General features: G+C 47.3%; 1 long non-coding RNA gene across 1 annotated transcript in view; it reads right to left on the reverse strand.

Annotated features, from left to right (window-relative positions):
* The window catches only part of LOC138394446 (uncharacterized), a 44,429-nt gene extending 37,048 nt beyond the window's left edge, over positions 1 to 7,381 (reverse strand). Inside the window, exon 1 of the long non-coding RNA XR_011235307.1 lies at positions 7,315 to 7,381. This is a non-coding gene — a long non-coding RNA (uncharacterized lncRNA). The remainder of the gene's footprint in view (positions 1 to 7,314) is intronic.
* Positions 7,382 to 19,403: the final 12,022 nt, after the last annotated feature.

Raw genomic sequence — 19,403 nt, forward strand, 5'->3', positions numbered from 1 at the left:
GCAAACAAACTAGAATAAAGGGATCATATCATGTCAAAAGGCAACCAAAGAAAAAATATTAATGGATAAAGTGGACTACGTCAAAATTAAAAACTTTTATGCTTCAAAGGACACCATCAAGAAAGTGACAGCCATAGAATGGTCAAAAAGACCTGCAAATCCTACATCTGATAAAAGACTTCTACTCAAAACACATAAAAGGTTTTTTTTTTTTTTTTGTTGTTGTTGTTGTTGTTGAGACAGAGTCTCACTTTGTTGCCCAGGCTAGAGTGAGTGCCGTGGCGTCAGCTTAGCTCACAGCAACCTCAGACTCCTCGGCTTAAGCGATCCTCCTGCCTCAGCCTCCCGAGTAGCTGGGACTACAGGCATGCGCCACTATGCCCGGCTAATTTTTTCTATATAGATTTTTAGTTGTCCATATAATGTCTTTCTATTTTTAGTAGAGACGGGGTCTCGCTCTTGCTCAGGCTGGTCTCGAACTCCTGACCTCGAGCGATCCACCCGCCTCGGCCTCCCAGAGTGCTAGGATTACAGGCGTGAGCCACCGCGCCCGGCCCATAAAAGGTTTTTACAATTCAATATAAAGACAACCCAACTAAAACATGGACAAAGGATGTGAACAGACATTTATTCAAAGAAGATAAACAAACGGCCAATAAGCACTAGGATGCTCAACATCACTAGTCACTAGAGAAATGCAAATGAAAATCTCAATGAGATGCCACTTCACAACCACCAGGATAGCTATAGTCAGGAAATCCAGACAATAACAAGTGCTGACAAAGATGCAGAGAAATTGGTATTTTCATACATTGCTGGTAGGAATGTAAAATGGTACAGCTGCTTTCAAAAGCAGTTCAGCAGTTCCTCAAAAAGAAAACAGAGTTGCCACATGACCACAGCAATTCCACTTCTACATACATGCCCAAAAGAACTGAAAATATATGTCCACACAGAAACAGGTACATGTATATTCACAGCATTATTATTCATAACAGCCAAAAAGTGGGAAAAACTCAAATGTCCATCAACTGATCAATGGATAAACAAAATGTGTTATACCCAATGGAATATTATTGACACAATGAAACATTATTCAGCCATAAAAAGGAATGAAGTAGTGACACATGCTACAACATGGATGAACCTGGAAAACGTTCTAAGTAAAAGAAGCCAGACACAAAAGGCCACATATTATATGATTTCACACATATGAAATGTCCAGAATAGACAAATCCAGAGACAGAAAGTAGAATAGTGAATGCCAGGGGCTCGGATGAGAAGAGAATGGGAGATGACTGATATTGCATCTGGGGTTTCTTTTGGGGGCAGTGAAAATGTTCTAAAATCAGATACTAGTAACAGCTGCAAAACCTTGTAAATAGACTAGAAACCACAGAATCATATTTATGGAAAAAAGTCACTGGAGCCAATTTACATGTCACTTTGTTCAAGTGGGGAGTCAGCAGAGGATTATTTTTGTAGCTTCTATGTAAAATTATCAATTTACAAAGAATTTTCAATGATTCCTGTTTTTTCCATGTGTTTCCTCTTCCTTTGAGACTTTCCCCCACCCTCTAGGAAAATTTCCATCATTACTGTTACTATTAACTTTTAAAAGTATCTGTTATGGACATTTTTCAAGCATACAAAAGTAGAGAGAATTATATAAGCCTTTTGTGCTACAATAGTTTATTAACATGTGCCATGTATTTTAAATCTAAATTATTTTCCTGAAATTGCCAAGACCCAGGCCACAGCCTGAGGCATGGCTAATCACTCAAACCTGCCAGGATGGGGCTGGGCCAGTCATGTAACGCTTTCAGGCTAACTTTGGGTGAATTCTGGCAAACTATTTCCTTCACTCACAATGACATTTCTCAAACTTTCCCCTTCACTATCTTTGAAGATAGAATGGACAAGGTAACTAGTGACCATTATATCGTCTAAGGAGCAGGGTTCTATAAAAAAGGAAGAGAAAGAAGAGTGAAAACAATGCACGTCATTAAACTGTTTCAGCCTTTGTCCTTTCTCACAATAAAGTGCCATTCTCCTAAATGATATAATGTCTACTTAAAGTGTAAGGCTTGAGAAAGTATAAAATCCATCCCCATATACACCAAAACATACCCAGAATGTAGAGTACAGATATTTAAAATGTAAGGTAACTGAATATATTTAGTTATACTTTACTAGTGTGTTGCTCTTCCAAATGTAAACTCTATGTTTAAGATATCACCAGTTTACTGCCTTGAAGCAGCTCTCAGGCCACAGTGCAGGGATGGAGACTCCAAAAGGAGCCTGAGGACTGAGCTATGGAGACAGAGACCAGAGACTGAAGTGGCCAATTTTCAGTTTAGCCTTTTTTCAGATAATTCATATTTTTCAAAGGCAATTATTTTCTGTGATTCACACTTCAGATTCTTTTCCTTTCCTATGATTTACAATATTTAGGATAATTGTATGAAATGGTACCTACTTAAGAATACTGACTCACAATAGTATAACCACTTAACATTTTCTACTCTGTTCAAGATCAAATTTTATAAAAATATTCTCTTTAAAATGCAATTCTAACAGCAGCAATTAAGAATATAATGCTTGACTGTATCGGATAATCTGAAACTGAGAAAATTATGTGTATTTAGAAAATTTGACTGAACACACTTTAAAAACAGAGAACTTTGTGTGTTCTCCCCCGAGGTAAACTGAGAAGACAGAACACTGACACCACTGGGAATCCAGCCACCTGGGGAAGGACCGGGTCACACAGTGGGAGAAGCAAATAAAGAGCATGGACCAGACTCTGCTGAACTCCCTGTCAACAGCACCAGGCCCAGGGAGGCTTTCCTGTTACTTCCTAGATGTCCCTCTTCCTTTAAAACCAATCTGCCATGCACCTTGACTTTTGTGAAACTGGTGGAGAATTATGAACCTATATTATAGAGGAATTAAAGAAACCTGTGGAAATTATCACAACTGCCTAGGTCCTAGGATCACTATAAGCCTCAAAATGCTTGTGTGAGAAATCCAGTTAGCGAGGCGTGAACACAGATATTGTCCAGTAGTGGCTGAAGCCACAGTGAGTCTTACAGCTTTGTCCTTCTTCCCAGAACAAAGGAATTAAGTCATACTCTCCTCATATGCAGCCCAAAGGCTTTGAATCTATTGCTGTGGATGGGTCTTGCAGCTCAAGGACTTCTTCCCAGGGCAAAGGAAGTAAGTCATAATCTTCTAGAACTCAGCTGAAAGACTTTGAATCTCCTCCTCTGGATGGCCATCCCCACTGAACAACCTGTAGGTGGAAATGCCACCCCCAACCTGAAGGAACAGAAAGAATCATCTGAAACCCAGAGAGAGGCCAGGGAAAAGAGGAGGCTAGCCAGAGAGCAGGGCAGAACCCGGAAAACTTTCTCAGGTTGTCTCACCACGGACTGCAGATGTGACCCCAAGACGGTTGGTCTGACTGCCCTAGGGAAAGGCTTCCAAGCTTTTCTGATTTTCCTACAGGACTATGAGAAATCCGGAGCACTGAGGGCAGAAGGGGCAGGAACACCATGCTGCTGCTTTTCAGTCCAGTTACTGGAATGCCCAGACATTCAAACTGGACGTCAGCCTATCTCCTGAATATTACCTACCTCAAGATATGGTACATATTTACCTGTGATTATAGCTATATCTGAGCCCACCGGGGAACATCAGCCAATGGTACCTTTGATATCCATCTTACCTAGCAACACGGTAGCATTTCTGAGGAACCTGAAAAGACTGAAGGCTTTCTTCCAGGATGCATTTATTTTTCAGGTTGTGTTTTTTCCCCCAGATTGTTTTGATTATCGTCTTTTTTCCCCCAGGAAACTTAATTGATCTGATTCTTTTTTTTTTTTTTTTTTGTTGTTGAGACAGAGTCTCACTTTGTTGCCCAGGCTAGAGTGAGTGCCGTGGCGTCAGCTTAGCTCACAGCAACCTCAGACTCCTCGGCTTAAGCGATCCTACTGCCTCAGCCTCCCGAGTAGCTGGGACTACAGGCATGCGCCACTATGCCCGGCTAATTTTTTCTATATAGATTTTTTTTTAGTTGTCCATATAATGTCTTTCTATTTTTAGTAGAGACGGGGTCTCGCTCAGGCTGGTCTCGAACTCCTGACCTTGAGCAATCCACCCGCCTCGGCCTCCCAGAGTGCTTGATCTGATTCTTGAAAGAGAATTTCTGAGATTTGGATCTAAAGGGCCCAGGGTACACCATTTTCTATAATCTATTACAAAAAGAAATATTTTTTTTTTTTTTTTTTTTTTGTTGAGACAGAGTCTCACTTTGTTGCCCAGGCTAGAGTGAGTGCCGTGGCGTCAGCTTAGCTCACAGCAACCTCAGACTCCTCGGCTTAAGTGATCCTACTGCCTCAGCCTCCCAAGTAGCTGGGACTACAGGCATGCGCCACTATGCCCGGCTAATTTTTTTTTCTATATAGATTTTTAGTTGTCCATATAATGTCTTTCTATTTTTAGTAGAGACGGGGTCTCGCTCAGGCTGGTCTCGAACTCCTGACCTTGAGCAATCCACCTGCCTCGGCCTCCCAGAGTGCTAGGATTACAGGCGTGAGCCACCGCGCCCGGCCACAAAAAGAAATATTTAAAAAGAAAGCATGAATACCACTTAGAAAAATAAAAAATTTGAAATGTGAGACATTTAAAAAAGTGTAACTTTTAAAACTTAGAGCTTAGATCCATCCCCAGAGATTCTGGTTTAATGTTTTTTTAAAAATTTAAAAAGCAATTTAGATGCTCACTCATGATTGAGAACCAGCATGCTAAATATTGTTTCTTCCTAATGTGACTTGTGTAGCACTGTCACCTAAAATCCCAAATAATTCATTTAAAACAATATGGTACAAATACTACTGTAACTAAGGCTTACAATAGTACATTTTTCATCAGCATTTGTCTAAAAATGCAGGTGAACCAAGAGAAAGTCCAACTTTATATTAGACTGCTGGTCATTTGGCTTTTAAGTCACTTGAAAGTAACTGGGACTAAAGCTAGTTTTATTTGAATAGTCCTTAAAAACAGTAAAAACTTTCAAATGATTCAAATGGCAGTTTCTTGCCTGAAACAAACCAACATGAATATTAATCACAAGTAAGAGGCTTCTCAAGACTGTGTAGAACATATATGTGAAGAGTGGTAAATAAGTAGGTATTTCAAAAGAAACGTTTCAGGTATGTTGATATTAAATGATATTAAACTTGATATTTCCAAACATATAAGAGAAATGATAAATTATAAGTACAGTAGAAAAAAATTACTTCAGACTTTATATTGTCTATAATTTAAAAAGATAACATCTCTAATGGTAAATACACCTCATCCCAAAACCTATTAAATTTGCCATCAATGGAAATCCCAAATAAATTATTCTTATTTTTTGACCAGGCAGTTAAAATAAGCATATTTTATATTAATTGGAGAAGGGCCCCATGTCAAAATTCAATTGAAAATTAAGGACTTGCTCTCTCAAACCGCATTTTTCAGATGCACTTTTGAGATAGAAAAACAAACAATAAGCAGGTAAATCAAGAATCTACAAAAAGAGAAATCTAAAAAATTCATAATAGCTTTCAAGTTGAGAGAGCTTCTCTATACTTAGCCTTCCTTAAAAAATTTTTTTTCTAAAATCTTTCCATAGCTATCAAATATGAGAAAATCGTATTTAATAACCCACTGGAACATTACTGTGGATGGCTGTCAGGATGATCTGGATCTATGGATGCTATAACTCACTTGATCTGTTACTCTCTTCACCACATGCTTCTCATGAAATGGTATTTTATTTTAGATGACAGTGCACACCTAATGGAATTCTGAAGCCTTAACATTTACTGCAGCTTTCAAGAAATTAGCTATTTCAATGTAAATTGAACTTATCCAGGAGAAGGTATGTTAAAAGATTCCTCAAGACAATGACTTCCCCTTTGAAGACAAGAATGCTTTAATGTTGGAGTTAATTCCAAGTGTTTTCAAACATTTTTCTCCATTACATAAATATTAAAATAAATATCATAGGTCTCCCCACCTCCACTGCTCCTGCCTCAAGTTATCTTTATAACATGAGCTACCATAGTGACAGCACAAAAATGAGCCAATTATCCACACTTGTTCTTTGATTGCCAGCTATCATCACCAGTGAAACTGGAATTAACCAGAACTTTATATATGGAATGTTTTGATTACCAGGAGTTTCCTAATATCCCTGCCTTTCCACCTCCTGCTTTTGTAGGTAGAATGAGCATAGTTTTTATATTCTGTTAATATCACATACTTTTGGAGACTTATAAAGGTACATTGGGAACATGAAGGCATATCAGTACAAAGACCCAAGAGGTTGATGGGTCTTAAGGAGACAGAATAGCATAACATACTACAGGTTTGGTAGTCATACCCATGGATCGAAACCAATTTGATTATGTCTGTGTGAACTTGGGTACCAGCAATTTAACTGTGTCTCTTCCCTTATTATAAAATCATTATAACAACATTCCCCTCATGATGTTGTTGTGAAGACTAAATGGAAAATGTACACTGCCTAGTATGGAAGATGCTCAATGATGGACATCTTTAAAAAAAAATGTTAGTGCCACAGGCACTGTTTGTGATAAATCCTAGCTTGCTAGAAACTGCTTGCAAAGTGGACTTGCAAAGTGATCTAATGTGCATAGTCAAATTAAAATGTATGTAAGTCAGATTCTCTTGCTATAAACCATAGTATCTAACTAAATTTTTTTAAGTAGTATTTTTAATCCCACTTATGAGAATTAATGTGACAAGCTCTCAACAGAAATCCATTGAAAAATATTTGTATATCTTGCTTTTATGTCCATATGGTAAATGCTTAAACTAAGAAAGAGGATCCTACATTCTTTAAATTATATTTTAAATTTACTTAACATACAAGCTGACCAAACCAGGAAAAAAAATTAAAAAAAACCAACACTGAAAACTTTTAAATGGGTCTACCTTTCACTTAAATGCCTAGATAATATCTGGAGAACATAATATATGTTTGATATTTAATACAGGTCTACTTTTTAACAGAGTACTGTAAAAAATTAACATAAGAAAGTTGCTTGTAGGCCAGGAGTGGTGGCTCATGCCTTAATCCTAGCACTCTGGGAGGCTGAGATGGGCAGATTGCTAGAGGTCAGGAGTTCAAGACCAGCCTGAGCAAGAGCGAGACCCTGGTTCTACTAAAAATAGAAAGAAATTAGCTGGACAACTAAAAATATATAGAAAAAATTAGCTGGGCATGGTGGCACATACCTGTAGTCCCAGCTACTCAGGAGGCTAAAGCAGCAGGTTTGCTTGAGGCCAGGAATTTGAGGTTACTGTGAGCTAAGCTGATGCCAGGGCACTGTAGCCAAAGGAAAAAAAAAAAAAAAAGTAAGTTGATTTTAAAAACCCTCAGGTGGTTAATACAGTAAAAAAGTTACAAATTAGAATAAATTTTAAATCATCAGTGCTAACACCTCACAAGTAATTTTAACTCAAATACAATGTATCTTAATTCAGCTTCTGTTCCATAGTACCCTGGACTTACTCTCTTCTGTTACACTTTATTGTGCTTCCTTCAGTAATTGTGTTACTCTGAACTATAAACTCTGCAATGGCAAGAACTCTCTTATCTTGTTCACTTCAGCACCTAGCAAGTGTATGGCACATAGCAGAGTTTCAATAAATAACAATGTATTAATAAATGAAGTTAAGACATTAAAATTGCATATATTCTACTTGTACAAAAAATGCAATTTTAATGTGATTTGATGAAACAGATTTAATTATGAAGTAACTTGAACTATAAAAGCATTTATTTAAAATAAAACTAGCTTACCTACTATACTTATTATTCAGTTTAAAAAATAAAACTTTGTGTACAAGTTTTCAGCAACACACATTTTCCAACTAACATATAAGATAATGTGATCTGGAAATGTATCACTCTCATTTCTGAAGAACATATAGATAACAGTCTATATGACTTCTTCAAAACTCTGATGCAACAGTATTCTATTACCTTCATCATTTCTCTTTTTAACTTTACATACAGGTAGACAAACTTTTAGCCATTTATGGAGCAGTCTGGACAATTGCTGATGTTACCAACTTTAAGTGAAATCTGCCACATACCCAGTGCAAATGCAACTTTACAATGATTTAATAGTGTGAATAAATTGCTTCAGTGTTTGCACATAAGGGTATTTCTATTGCTATCTGATCAAACACATTTAAAAGATCTTACCCTGCACCTTAATTGTGAAAATATATTCCAAGATGCTAAATTTCCCTTAAAAGAAACCTGAGTTAAAAATCAGAATACTACTCTGAAATAGAAAGTATACAAAAAAGAAAGATTAAATATCTAATTAGATTATTTGTTGAATTGAGTTAAATATCTAATTTCCTAGGCCGGGCGTGGTGGCTCACGCCTGTAATCCTAGCACTCTGGGAGGCCGAGGTGGGCGGATCGTTTGAGCTCAGGAGTTCGAGACCAGCCTGAGCAAGAGCGAGACCCCACCTCTACTAAAAATAGAAAGAAATTATATGGACAGCTAAAAATATATATAGAAAAAATTAGCCGGGCATGGTGGCTCATGCCTGTAGTCCCAGCTACTCGGGAGGCTGAGATAGGAGGATCGCTTGAGCTCAGGAGTTTGAGGTTGCTGTGAGCTAGGCTGACGCCACGGCACTCACTCTAGCCTGGGCAACAGAGTGAGACTCTGTCTCAAAAAAAAAAAAAAAAAAATCTAATTTCCTAAGTTTCCCTCCTAAAGTATGTAATGGATTATACAAATACTAAGAAAACTCCAAATAATTTTTATGTTATAGACTATTTCTTTCCATTTGTAACTAATTTTGATATTAAAGCTCGTATAGCATTTTCACAATACAAACTAAGTAACTTTTTATGAATTTCCTACAGAAAAAAACATAACAGCAGGTACCTACACACACATAAGCTCTTTCTTTAAAGCAATACTTCATTTCTGTATATGTTTTAAAAAATTAAAGTTAAGCCATGATTACTCAAAAAGACTATTTTATTGAGTATTTAGATTTAGAGTCTTATCTATCTCTCTCCCATTATCTTCATTTCTATCATTTACCTCTTATTCCAGGGATTCTCAAACTTTCATGTGACACGGATCACATTCTCTCTCAAAACATCTGATTCACCCACTTCTCTTGTGTGTGTGTTTTTCTGTTTGTCATGCAATGGGATGGGATGAGGGGTGTGCTACAAGGAGGGGAACCTTCTATAACTTAAAGGAGAACTGCTATGCTTTTAAGATAATACGTAAGGGTTTTAAGTGAGATAATGTTTGTAAATAATTGCACAGTGGCTGATATACAGTAGATGGACAATACATGATATTAATACATATTATTGTGACTCATCTGTGTTATAAAATCGTAGACACCAAAACATTTCAAAAACCAAGACTACTGGGGGGCAAAACACTGACAACCTGCAGTGCACCCTCTGCACAGAGTCTCCGCGCCAAAGCAGACTTATACTTGTTTTGAAATGTGACAGTGGCACTGCAAGTAAGTAACTCAAAGTCAATACGTGAGAGATACAAGTAGACATTGAACTCAAATCAGTTACTTTTTACTTCTTGTGAAAATTCCTAGTAAAAATGTTGGTAAGGGATTAAGGACAAGAATACTCCCTACACACCATGTATGACATGCGGTACTATGTGTACACCGTTGTCTATGACACCAAGTATTTCGTATACACTGTATGAGACAACAGGTAGCGCTTGCGTACAGCGTGACAAGGACAGTGTGTACACACAGTACATGACACTAGGTACTATGTACACACTGTATACGGCATAGGGTACTGTGCAATACTGCATATGACACTCGGTCCTGCATACACAGCTTAAGTGACAAGGATGCCGTGTCCACACAGCATGACTCTGAGTACATACCACATACGACCCCGCACAGGGCGCCGTGTGAAACACCAGGTGCTGTGCACACCCCGCAAAGCGCGCGCGCGCGCGCGCACACACACACACACACACACCCCGCAAGCGCCTCCACAGCTGGCTCTGAAGAAAAGCGCGAGGCAGGACAGAGCAAAGGAAAGTTCGCGCCCGGCTGCCCCCAAGGAGCCCCTCGTCCCAGCGCGGCCCGGCAGCTTCTCCCCAGAGCTCCGGTGGGAGGAAGCGGCGGACCCCACAGGACAGTCCCGGAGGCCCGCGAGGACCCGTTGAGGCAGCAGCGGCCTCGCTCCGGGGTCGCCCGCAGCCTCCCGGACACGCACGGACCCCGCCTGGCCTCGGCCCGACCCTGCGCCGCGGATCCCACCGCCCACGGCGCCCGGAGCCCTCGAAGCGTCCTGTCCTCTCCGCCCTCCGCACGCCGGGCCCGCGCTGCCGGTGGCCCCACCGCGCAGGGCCCGAGGCCTGGCCGGGCGGGCGGCGCGGGGCCCGGCGGGCGTGCTCACGCGACTCCGCTGACTCCGCGGCTTCCCGCCCGAGCAGGCCCCGCGCCGGCCTCCTGGGCCTCCGCCCCGCGGCCCCGGGCTTTCCCCGCCATTGTTCTCCGGCGCCGCCGCTGCCGCCCCCGCCCGCCCTCCGGGGCCGCCTGTTCCCGCCGCCGGCGCCTTTGGGGCCTGAGCCGGCGACGGGCGAGCGTGGGGGCGGGGGGGCGCCATGATGGCGGCGCCGCCTCAGAGGACGCCGCGGGGCCCCGCCGCCCGCACTTACTGTGTGTCCTCACCTCGCGGCCGGGCGGGAAGTTAGGCGCCGTCGCCGGGACAGTTGGCGTCCGCGCGGGCCGCTCCTCCCTGCCGCCCGGCCGCCCGGAGAGGCTGTGCCCGCTGGAACCCTGCACACGGCTCCTACCTCCGCTCCGTCCCGGCTCCCACGCCGCTGCCGCAGCCGCCTCAGCACATTGGGAGCAGCCGCAGGCGCCCTCCGTCCCCACAGGCTCCAAGGCTGCAGCCGGCGTCCGCGGTCCTAGCGCCGCTGGTTCTACAGGCAACAAAACCGGCCACCTGGTTTTAATATCTTTTTAATCCGTGGTCAAGAGGAATTGCAGACAGGTGCTACATTCCCATTCCGCGCATATGCAAACAGGACTGCACCAAGAACAGGACCAGCCGTTACCAATTTGGCAAGGTCACCCCAAATCTGCGTTCCAAGTAGGTTGTCTATCAAAGTCAGTCTGTATCTGACATCTAACGGGAGGAGATCCCGTACACCTGTGGTTTAAGGAAGTATCAGCGATAAGCATACTTTTATAATGCTCACATATTTTCCCTCTTGTCCTTTCTCCCAGGAGTTTGGAAGGAAGACCTTTCAGCTAAAATGTCTTGCTCTCGTTATCAGTGGGCATATGTACTTATACTTAGTTTCAGTCACCAGCAGTCAAGTGAGGTCTGAAAATAGGCCAGTACAGTACAGTAAGTTGTTTTGAGAGAGAGAGACCACATTCACATAACTTTTGTTATAGTATTTTGTTATAATTCTTCCATTTTATTATTGTTGTAAATCTCTTATTATGCCTAATCTATGAATTAAACTTTATCATAAACATGTATGTGTAGGAAAAAATCATAGCATAAGTAAGGTTTGATAGTATCCTGGTTTGAGGCGTCCACAGGGGGCCTACCTGAGAATCATGGGAAAGACACTACGGGACCCCACCTCCTCTTTCGCTGGGCATGGAGGCTCCTCCCAGGATTGGCTCAGGGTTCCCGGCTTCTCCCCCATAGGACGTGGCCATCCCAGCTCCCTTCATGCAGGGCCTGGCAGCCCCGCCTGCTCTAACGGTGGAGGTGGTGCATTGGCTAAACCGCCCTCCCTCTGGGCAACGGGCCCCGCCTCCTCTCAAACACAGCGTTGTGGCTCCAACTCCTCTCACAGTGTATGGGACGCAGCGGCCCCTCCTCCTGTCACGGAGGGCACGGCAGCCACTGCTCCTCTCACGCTGCATTCTGGCCCCCACCTCCTCTCATATAGGGTAGGGCACCCCACCTCTTCTTCCAGGGGGCATGGGTACCCCACTTTCTCCCAGGATTGGCTCAGGAGTCCCTGCGCCTCCCCCATAGGGCGTGGCCATCCCACCTCCCCCCACGCAGGGCACGGCAGCCCCGCCTGGTCTAACGGTGTGGGATTGCATTGCTAAACCTCCTGTCACTCTGGCCAAGTGGCCCTGCCTCCTCTCAAACAGGGCGCTGTGACCCCACTTCCTCTACCAGCGTGGGGGACGCATCGGCCCGTCCTTCTCTCACCCAGGGCATGGCAGGCACACCCCTCTCACGCTGGATTCGGGCCCCCACCTCCTCTTATCTGGGGTACGTAGCCCCACCTCCTCTTCCGTGGCGCAAGGGGGCCCCACTTCCTCGAAGGATTGTCTCAGGAATCCTGACTCCTCCCCCATAGGGCGTGGCCATCCCACCTCCATTCATGAAGGGTGCAAAAGCCCCGCCTGCTCTAACGGTGGGGGGGATGCAGTGGCTAAACCTCCTGTCACTCTGGACAAGGGGCCCGGCCTCCTCTGTAACAGGGCGTTGTGGCTCCACCTCCTCTAACAGTGGGTGGGACGGCTTGGCCCCTCCTCACGCAGGGCATGGCAGCCCCACCTCCTGTCACTTGGGATTCGGGACCCCACTTCCTCTCATATATGGTAGGGGACTCCACCTCCTCTTCCGTGGGGCATGCGGCCCCACTTCCTCCCACAATTGGCTGAGGAGTCCTGGCTCCTCCCCATTGGGCGTGGCCATCCCACCTCCCCTCATGTAGGTCAAGACAGCCCTGCCTGCTCTAATGGCGGGGGCAGGGGGCGCCTTGGTTTAACCTCCTATCACTCTGGGCGAGGGGCCCCGCCTCCTCTCAAGCAAGGCGTTGTGACCCTGCCCCTTCTAACAGTGGGTGGGACGCGTTGGCCCCTGCTCCTCTCACCCAGGGCACAGAGGGCCGCCTCCTGTCAAGCAGGGCGCAGGTGCGTCGCCTCCTCTCAGGCAAGGCATGGCGGCACCGCCTTCTCTGATGCGGGGCATGGGGCCCCTCCTCTTCTGTGGGGCGGGGGTGCATTGGCCCCTCCTCCCCTCACGCAGGACACAGCCACCCAACCTCCTCTCACACAGGGCACGGAGGGCCTCCTCCTGTCAAGCAGTGCGCAGGTGTCCAGCCTCCTGTCACGCAGGGCATGGCGGCACCGCCTCCTCCAATGCAGGGCACAGGGCCCCCCTCTTCTGTGGGCAGGCGCACTGGCCCCTCCTCCCCTCACGCAGGGCAGGGAGGGCCGCCTCATATCAACCAGTTCGCAGGTGCCGTGCCTCCTGGGATGCAGGGCACATGGCTCCCCCTACTTTCACACATGACTCGGGTCCCCACATCCTCAGGCAGGGTACGGGGAACCACCTCCTCTGCCATCGGGCATGGGGGGCCCCAATTCCTCCCAGGCATGGCTCAGGAGCCCCGGCTCCTGCACCATAGGGTGGGGACATCACACCTCCCCCCAGGCAGGACATGGCAGCCCCGCCTGCTCTAACGGTGTTGAGAGTGCATTGGCTAAACCTCCTCTCACTCAGGGCAAGGGTCCCTGTCTCCTCTCAAGCAGCGCGTTGTGGCCCCGCCTCTTCTAACAGTGGGTGGGATGCGTTGGCCCCATCTCCCCTCATGCAGGGAACGGGTCCCCCCTTCTCACGCAGGACATGGCAGCCCCACCAAGGCTCATCTGTTCGTTGTCCAACATTCTCTAAATCCCAGGGGTGGGGACTGGCCTACAGAGCAGGGCTCATCTGTGGGCTGTGTAAGGTTCCCTAAGTCCCTGGAAGGGACTGGCCCACAGGGCAGGGCTCATCTCTGGGCAACATCAGGTTCCCTAAATCCCTTGGGGTCTGGCCTACAGACCAGGGCTCAACTGTTGGGATGTCCCAGATTCCCTAAATCCCTGGGGGCGGGGCACAGGCCTCCAGAACAGGGTTCATCTGTGGGATGTCCCAGGTTCCCTAAATGCCAGGGGGCCTGGCCAACGGAGTAGGGCTCATCTGTATGCTGTCCCAGGTTCCCTAAATCCTTTGGGGGACTGGCCTATAGACCAGGTCTCATCTGATGGCTGTCCCACGTTTCCTAAATTCCAGCGGGGGGGACTGGGCAACAAAGCAGGGCTCATCTGAGTGCTGTCCCAGGTTCCCTAAATCCCTGGAAGGGACTGGTCTACAGACCAGAGCTCATCTCTGGGCAGCCCCAGGTTCCCAAAAATCCCTGGGGGCCTGGCCTACAACCAGGGATCCTCGGTGGGCTGTCCCAGGTTCCCTAAATCACTGGGGAGGACAGGCCTACAGACCAGGGTTATTTGTGCGCTTTCCCAGGTTTTCTAAATTCAAGGGGGGGACAGGCCTACAGGCCAGGGCTCAGGTGTGGCCTGCCCCAGCTTGCACAAACCCCTTGAGGACTGATTTACACACCAGGGTTCACCTGTGGGCTGGCCCAGCTCCCTAAATCCCTGGGGCAGACTGGTCTAAAGACCAGGGCTCATATGTGGAAAGTCCAAGGTTCCCTAAATCCCTGGGGGGACTGGCCCACAGACCAGAGCTGTCCCAGGTTCCCTAAATCACTGAGGGCACAGGCCAACAGACCAGGGCTCATCTGTGGGATGGTCCAGGTTCCCTGAATCCCTTGGGTACTGGCATACACACCAGGGCTTACCTCTGGGATGTCCCAGGTTCCCTAAATCCCTGGGGGGACTGGCATACAGACCAGGGCTAATCCTTGGGATGTCCCAGGTCTTTAAATACCTGGGGGGACTGATCTTCAGACCAGAGATCATCTGTGGCACGTCCCAGGGTCCCTAAATCCCTGTTGGGGAGTGGCCTAAAAACCAGGGCTCCTCTGTGGGCTGTCCCAGGTCCCACAAATCCCTGAGAGGACTGGCCTACAGCCCAGGGCTCATCTGTGGGAGGTCCCAGATTCCCAAAACATCTGGGGAGGACAGACCTATAAACCAGAGCTTATTTGTGGGACGTCCCAGGTTCCATAAATCACGGGGGAGGGGGCAGGGGGAATGGCACAGAGACAAAGGCTCAACTGTGGAATGTCCCAAGTTGCCCAAATACCTTGGGGACTAATTTACAGACCAGGGCTCACCTGTGGGCTGGCCCAGTCCCCAAACTCCCTGGGGAAGACTAGGCTACATACCAGGACTCACCTGAGGGACATCCCAGGTTCCCTAAATCTCTTGGGGGACTACCCTACAGACTACAGCTATTCCAGGTCCCCAAAATCCCTGGGGGTCTGGCCTACAACCAGGGCACCTCTGTGGGATGTCCCAGGTTCCCTAAATCCCTGGGGGTGACTTGTCTAAACACCAAAGCTTATCTGTCGGGTGGCCCAGGTTGCTGAAATCACTGTGGGACTGTCTACAGACCAGGGCTCCTCTGTGGGCTGTCCCAGGTTCCCTACATCCCTGGGAGGACTAGCCTACACACCAGAGCTCATCTGCGGGATGTCCCAGGCTCCCTAAATCCCTTAGGGGACTGGTCTACACCGCAGGGTTCATCTGTAGGCTGTCCCAGGGTACCTGTGTACAGACCAGGGCTCATCTCTAGTCTGTCTGAGGTTCCCTAAATCCCTGGGGGGGGCCAGATTAAAGAACAGGGTTCATCTGTGGGCTGTCCCAGGTTCCCTAAATCCCTGGGGGGACTGGACTACAGACCAGAGCTCATCTGTGGGATGTATCAGGTTTCCTAAGTCACCCTGGCAGAACTGGCCCACGGACCGGGGCTCATGTGTGGGATGTCCCAGGTTGCCTAAATACCTGGGGTGCCTGGGCTACAGAGCACAGATCTTCTGGGGCCTCTCCCAGGAGTCCCAATGTGTGGGAGACTGTGATAGCCACTAGGTTCCCTTAATGCATGTCTTTCTTCCTTTTCTGTAAGAGATCAGGAACTCGCTGGGCAGGGCATCTAAGAAGGCTTATTCTCCCTGGCTCCTGCATATCCCAGGGTGGGGACAGGACTAAGTGATGAGCAGAGGGCCGCTGGAATTCCTGGGCTGACCTGGAAGGGAGGAGCAGCCGTTACCTGTCTCTTCCTTGTTATCAGGTGTGGAGCCTGTGTGTGATGGCCGGAGCCCCTGCTGCTGCTGTGGGCCAGGAGGCGGCTCCAGCGGGAGCTGTGGCAGGCAGGAGGAAGGCGTCAGGACACCGGGGTTGGCTCTCCCTGCCCACACAGGGTACCTCAGTCATTTCTGGACACATAGAGGCTCCTGTCTCCCACCCTAAAGTCTCACTCCTCTGAGCTCCCCTGAGCTCGTGCGTCGGGAATGTGGCTACATCTACCCTATGTTCTGTACTGAGGGAGGTGAGTTGCGTTCAAAACCTCAAAAACTGTAGGTAGAAGGACTCCTTTCCTGTTTTGTATTAAAGGGTCTTCCCCAAACTTCACTTGAATTCACAAGAGCAACCTGCACCCAGCCCCAGGCCCGTGCCAACCTCACACAGTCCTGTGTCGCTACAGGCGGCCTGGGCAGGGGAGCGGCCCAGGATGTGCAAGGGAGCACACCCCAGGGTTCAGAGTGGGGTCCCCTCCTCCTGGTCACTCCCTGACAGCCACCAGCAACTGTGCCTGTGCAGACTCTGCACCAAGGTCACAGGTCACAGGGAGTCCTCACAGACTCCACCAACTGTCACTGCTCAGAGTCCCGGCCAGGGTCACAGGTCGTCCTGACAGAAGCAACTGCACCTGCTCAGAGTCCACGCCCAGGTCACAGGTCGTCCGAAATTCAAATTCCAACGACAATGACACACCCTCTCACTCACACTAGAAAGGCTACTATTTAAAAAAAAATGGAACCCCTGACTTGGGGTTAACGGTGATGAGCTGGGAGCGTGTGGCTGCTGCCAAACACACGGTGAAACACACGGGAGGACTCACCGTGAAGCAGCAGACCTCACACGGCAAGGACGCCGGAGACTCTGAATGCGGGAGACAGAGGACCTTGCGCGGCGACGCCACGTTCCCGGGAAGGACGAAATTGCTGTCAGGAAACTGCGTTCATGAACAACCACCTGAACGCCCTGCCAGTGACACAGAGAGGACAGCGACCTCCCTCACAGAGGCTGAGCCAGACCCACGTCCAGCTCAGAGGCCGCTACCCCATTGGGGCGGAGAGGCCACCACGCGGACGTCACACCCGTGGCCACCACGTCCTGGGCGTGGGGGACCTCGGTGGGGTGGAGAGTGCGGGTGCCCCGTTTCCACACGTCCCCACGGAGCCCCTCCCGGGTCTCTGAGGACCGGCCGCCCCTCAGCAGGCGGCTGCGCACGGGAAGGCGGTGCCCGCGGGGCTCGGAAGGGAAGGTCGCACTGACCCTCGGGGCCTCGCGTCTCAGGGCGGACGAGGAGGACGCGGTCGCTTAGGGTCTGGGGCCAGGCCGGCGGGCGGCATGGAGGCAGCCTCTGCGGGGCGACGCTAACGTGGCGGCACCGCGTCCTCTCAGGCCGCGGGCACAGCCGCCGCGGGACGGGACATGAAGGGCGCTGCGCCCCCTGGTGGCTCGCGCCGGTACTGCAGCCCTCGCTGATCACCGGGGCGGGGACGGCGGCGAACTCGCCCTCCTGGCCTTGCCGGGGAACCAGGTAAACTCCGAGTTCAGCGTCTTCGCAGCCAGGATCTGGAAATGGAAAGTCAGACGGGCTCACTGTCCTGTGTCTTTCAGAAACACGGGGAGTCCCCTGGGAGGGGCCTGTGCTGAAATGGCCCCACCTAAGAGGGGTCTCACCTGGGGGGGGTCACCTTTAAGGGTCTCATCAGAACGGAGCCTCATGTAAAAGGTTCTCTGCTTAAAGGGCCCTCAGCTGGAATCACCTGTGTAGTATGGCCATCTTGAAACATATTAAGTCTCCAGTCGATGAACGTGAAGTGTCTTGACATTTGTTTAGATTTTCTTTAGGTTTTTTCAATAATGTTTTGTAATTTTCCACGTACAGGTCTTGCAGCTTTGTTAATTTTTTTCCCGAGTGGGTTATTTTTGTTGATATAATTCAAATGGAATTTTTGTCTTAATTTTATTTCCACGTTCTTGATTACCAGAGTACAGAAATAAAATGGATTTCTGTGTATTGAAATGTTGTTCTGTTACTTATCCATTTTTTTTTTTTTTTTTTTTTTTTTTTTGCTGGTTCAAATAATTTTTTTGAATTCTTTGGGATTTTCTATATTTAAGGTGATGTGATTTGGAATCTGTGAATAGATTTACTTTCCTTTCACGTATCGATGCCTTTTATTTCCCGTTCTTCTCTAATTGTTCTGTATAGAACTTTCAGTGCCATCTTATTTTTTTCTTTCAAAATACTAATTAAGGTGGTACAAGTATTTTTGTTACATGGCTATTTTGTGTAGTGCTGAAGTCAGAGGTGTTGGTATGTCCGTCATCAGAATATAGTGTTCATGTGGGCAAGTTTTTATCCTACACCCACTGTCCATTCCTCCCCTTTCTAGGTTTTCATGTCCTTTATATTGCCACGTGCCTCTGTGTATCCATGTAGTAGCTCCCACTTATTTGTGAGAACGTATGGTGTTTGGTTTTCCATTCCCAAGATAGTTCACTTAGGGAAATGGTCTCCAGTTCCCCCCACATTGCTGCAAATGACATTATTTCATTCCTTTTTGTTTTTAGAGACAGGGTCTCCCTCTGGTGGCCGGGATAGAGTGCAGTGGCATGATCCTAGCTCACTCCAACCTCACACTCTGGGCTCAAGTGATCCTCCTGTCTCAGCCTCCTGAGTAGCTGGGACTACAGGTATGTTCCACCATGCCTGGCTAATTTTTTTATTTTTTTAGAGACTAGGTCTTGCTCTTGCTCAGGCTGGTATTTCATTCCTTTTTATGGCTGAGTAGTACACCATGATATTTATACATATATGTGTCTACGCACACACACACACACACACACACAAACAGATTTTTGTCCCCTTATGAATTGAATGGCACTTAGGTTGATTCCACATCTTTGCAATTGTGAAGTGTGCTGTGCTAAACATTCAAGTGCAGGTGTCTTTTGGATAAAATGAATTCATTTCCTTTGGGTAGTTACCCAGGAGTGGGATTGCTGGATTGAATGGTAGGTCTACATTTCTTTCTTTGAGGATTGCCCATAATGTTTTCCAAAGAGGTTCTACTAGTTTGCAGACCCAGCAGAGTATCAGCGCTCCTTTCTCTATGCTTCTGCGGCAGCATCTGTTGTTTTTTGTCTTTTTATTAATGGCTATTCTGATTAGGGTGAGATGGTATCTTATTGTAGTTTTAATTTTCATTTGTCTGTGATTAACGAGGTTTAGCAGTTTTTCATGTTTTTTGGCAATTTGTCTATCTTCTTCTCAGAAACTT

Source organism: Eulemur rufifrons, chromosome 14, assembly GCF_041146395.1.
Source record: "Eulemur rufifrons isolate Redbay chromosome 14, OSU_ERuf_1, whole genome shotgun sequence".
Classification (NCBI taxonomy): domain Eukaryota; kingdom Metazoa; phylum Chordata; class Mammalia; order Primates; family Lemuridae; genus Eulemur; species Eulemur rufifrons.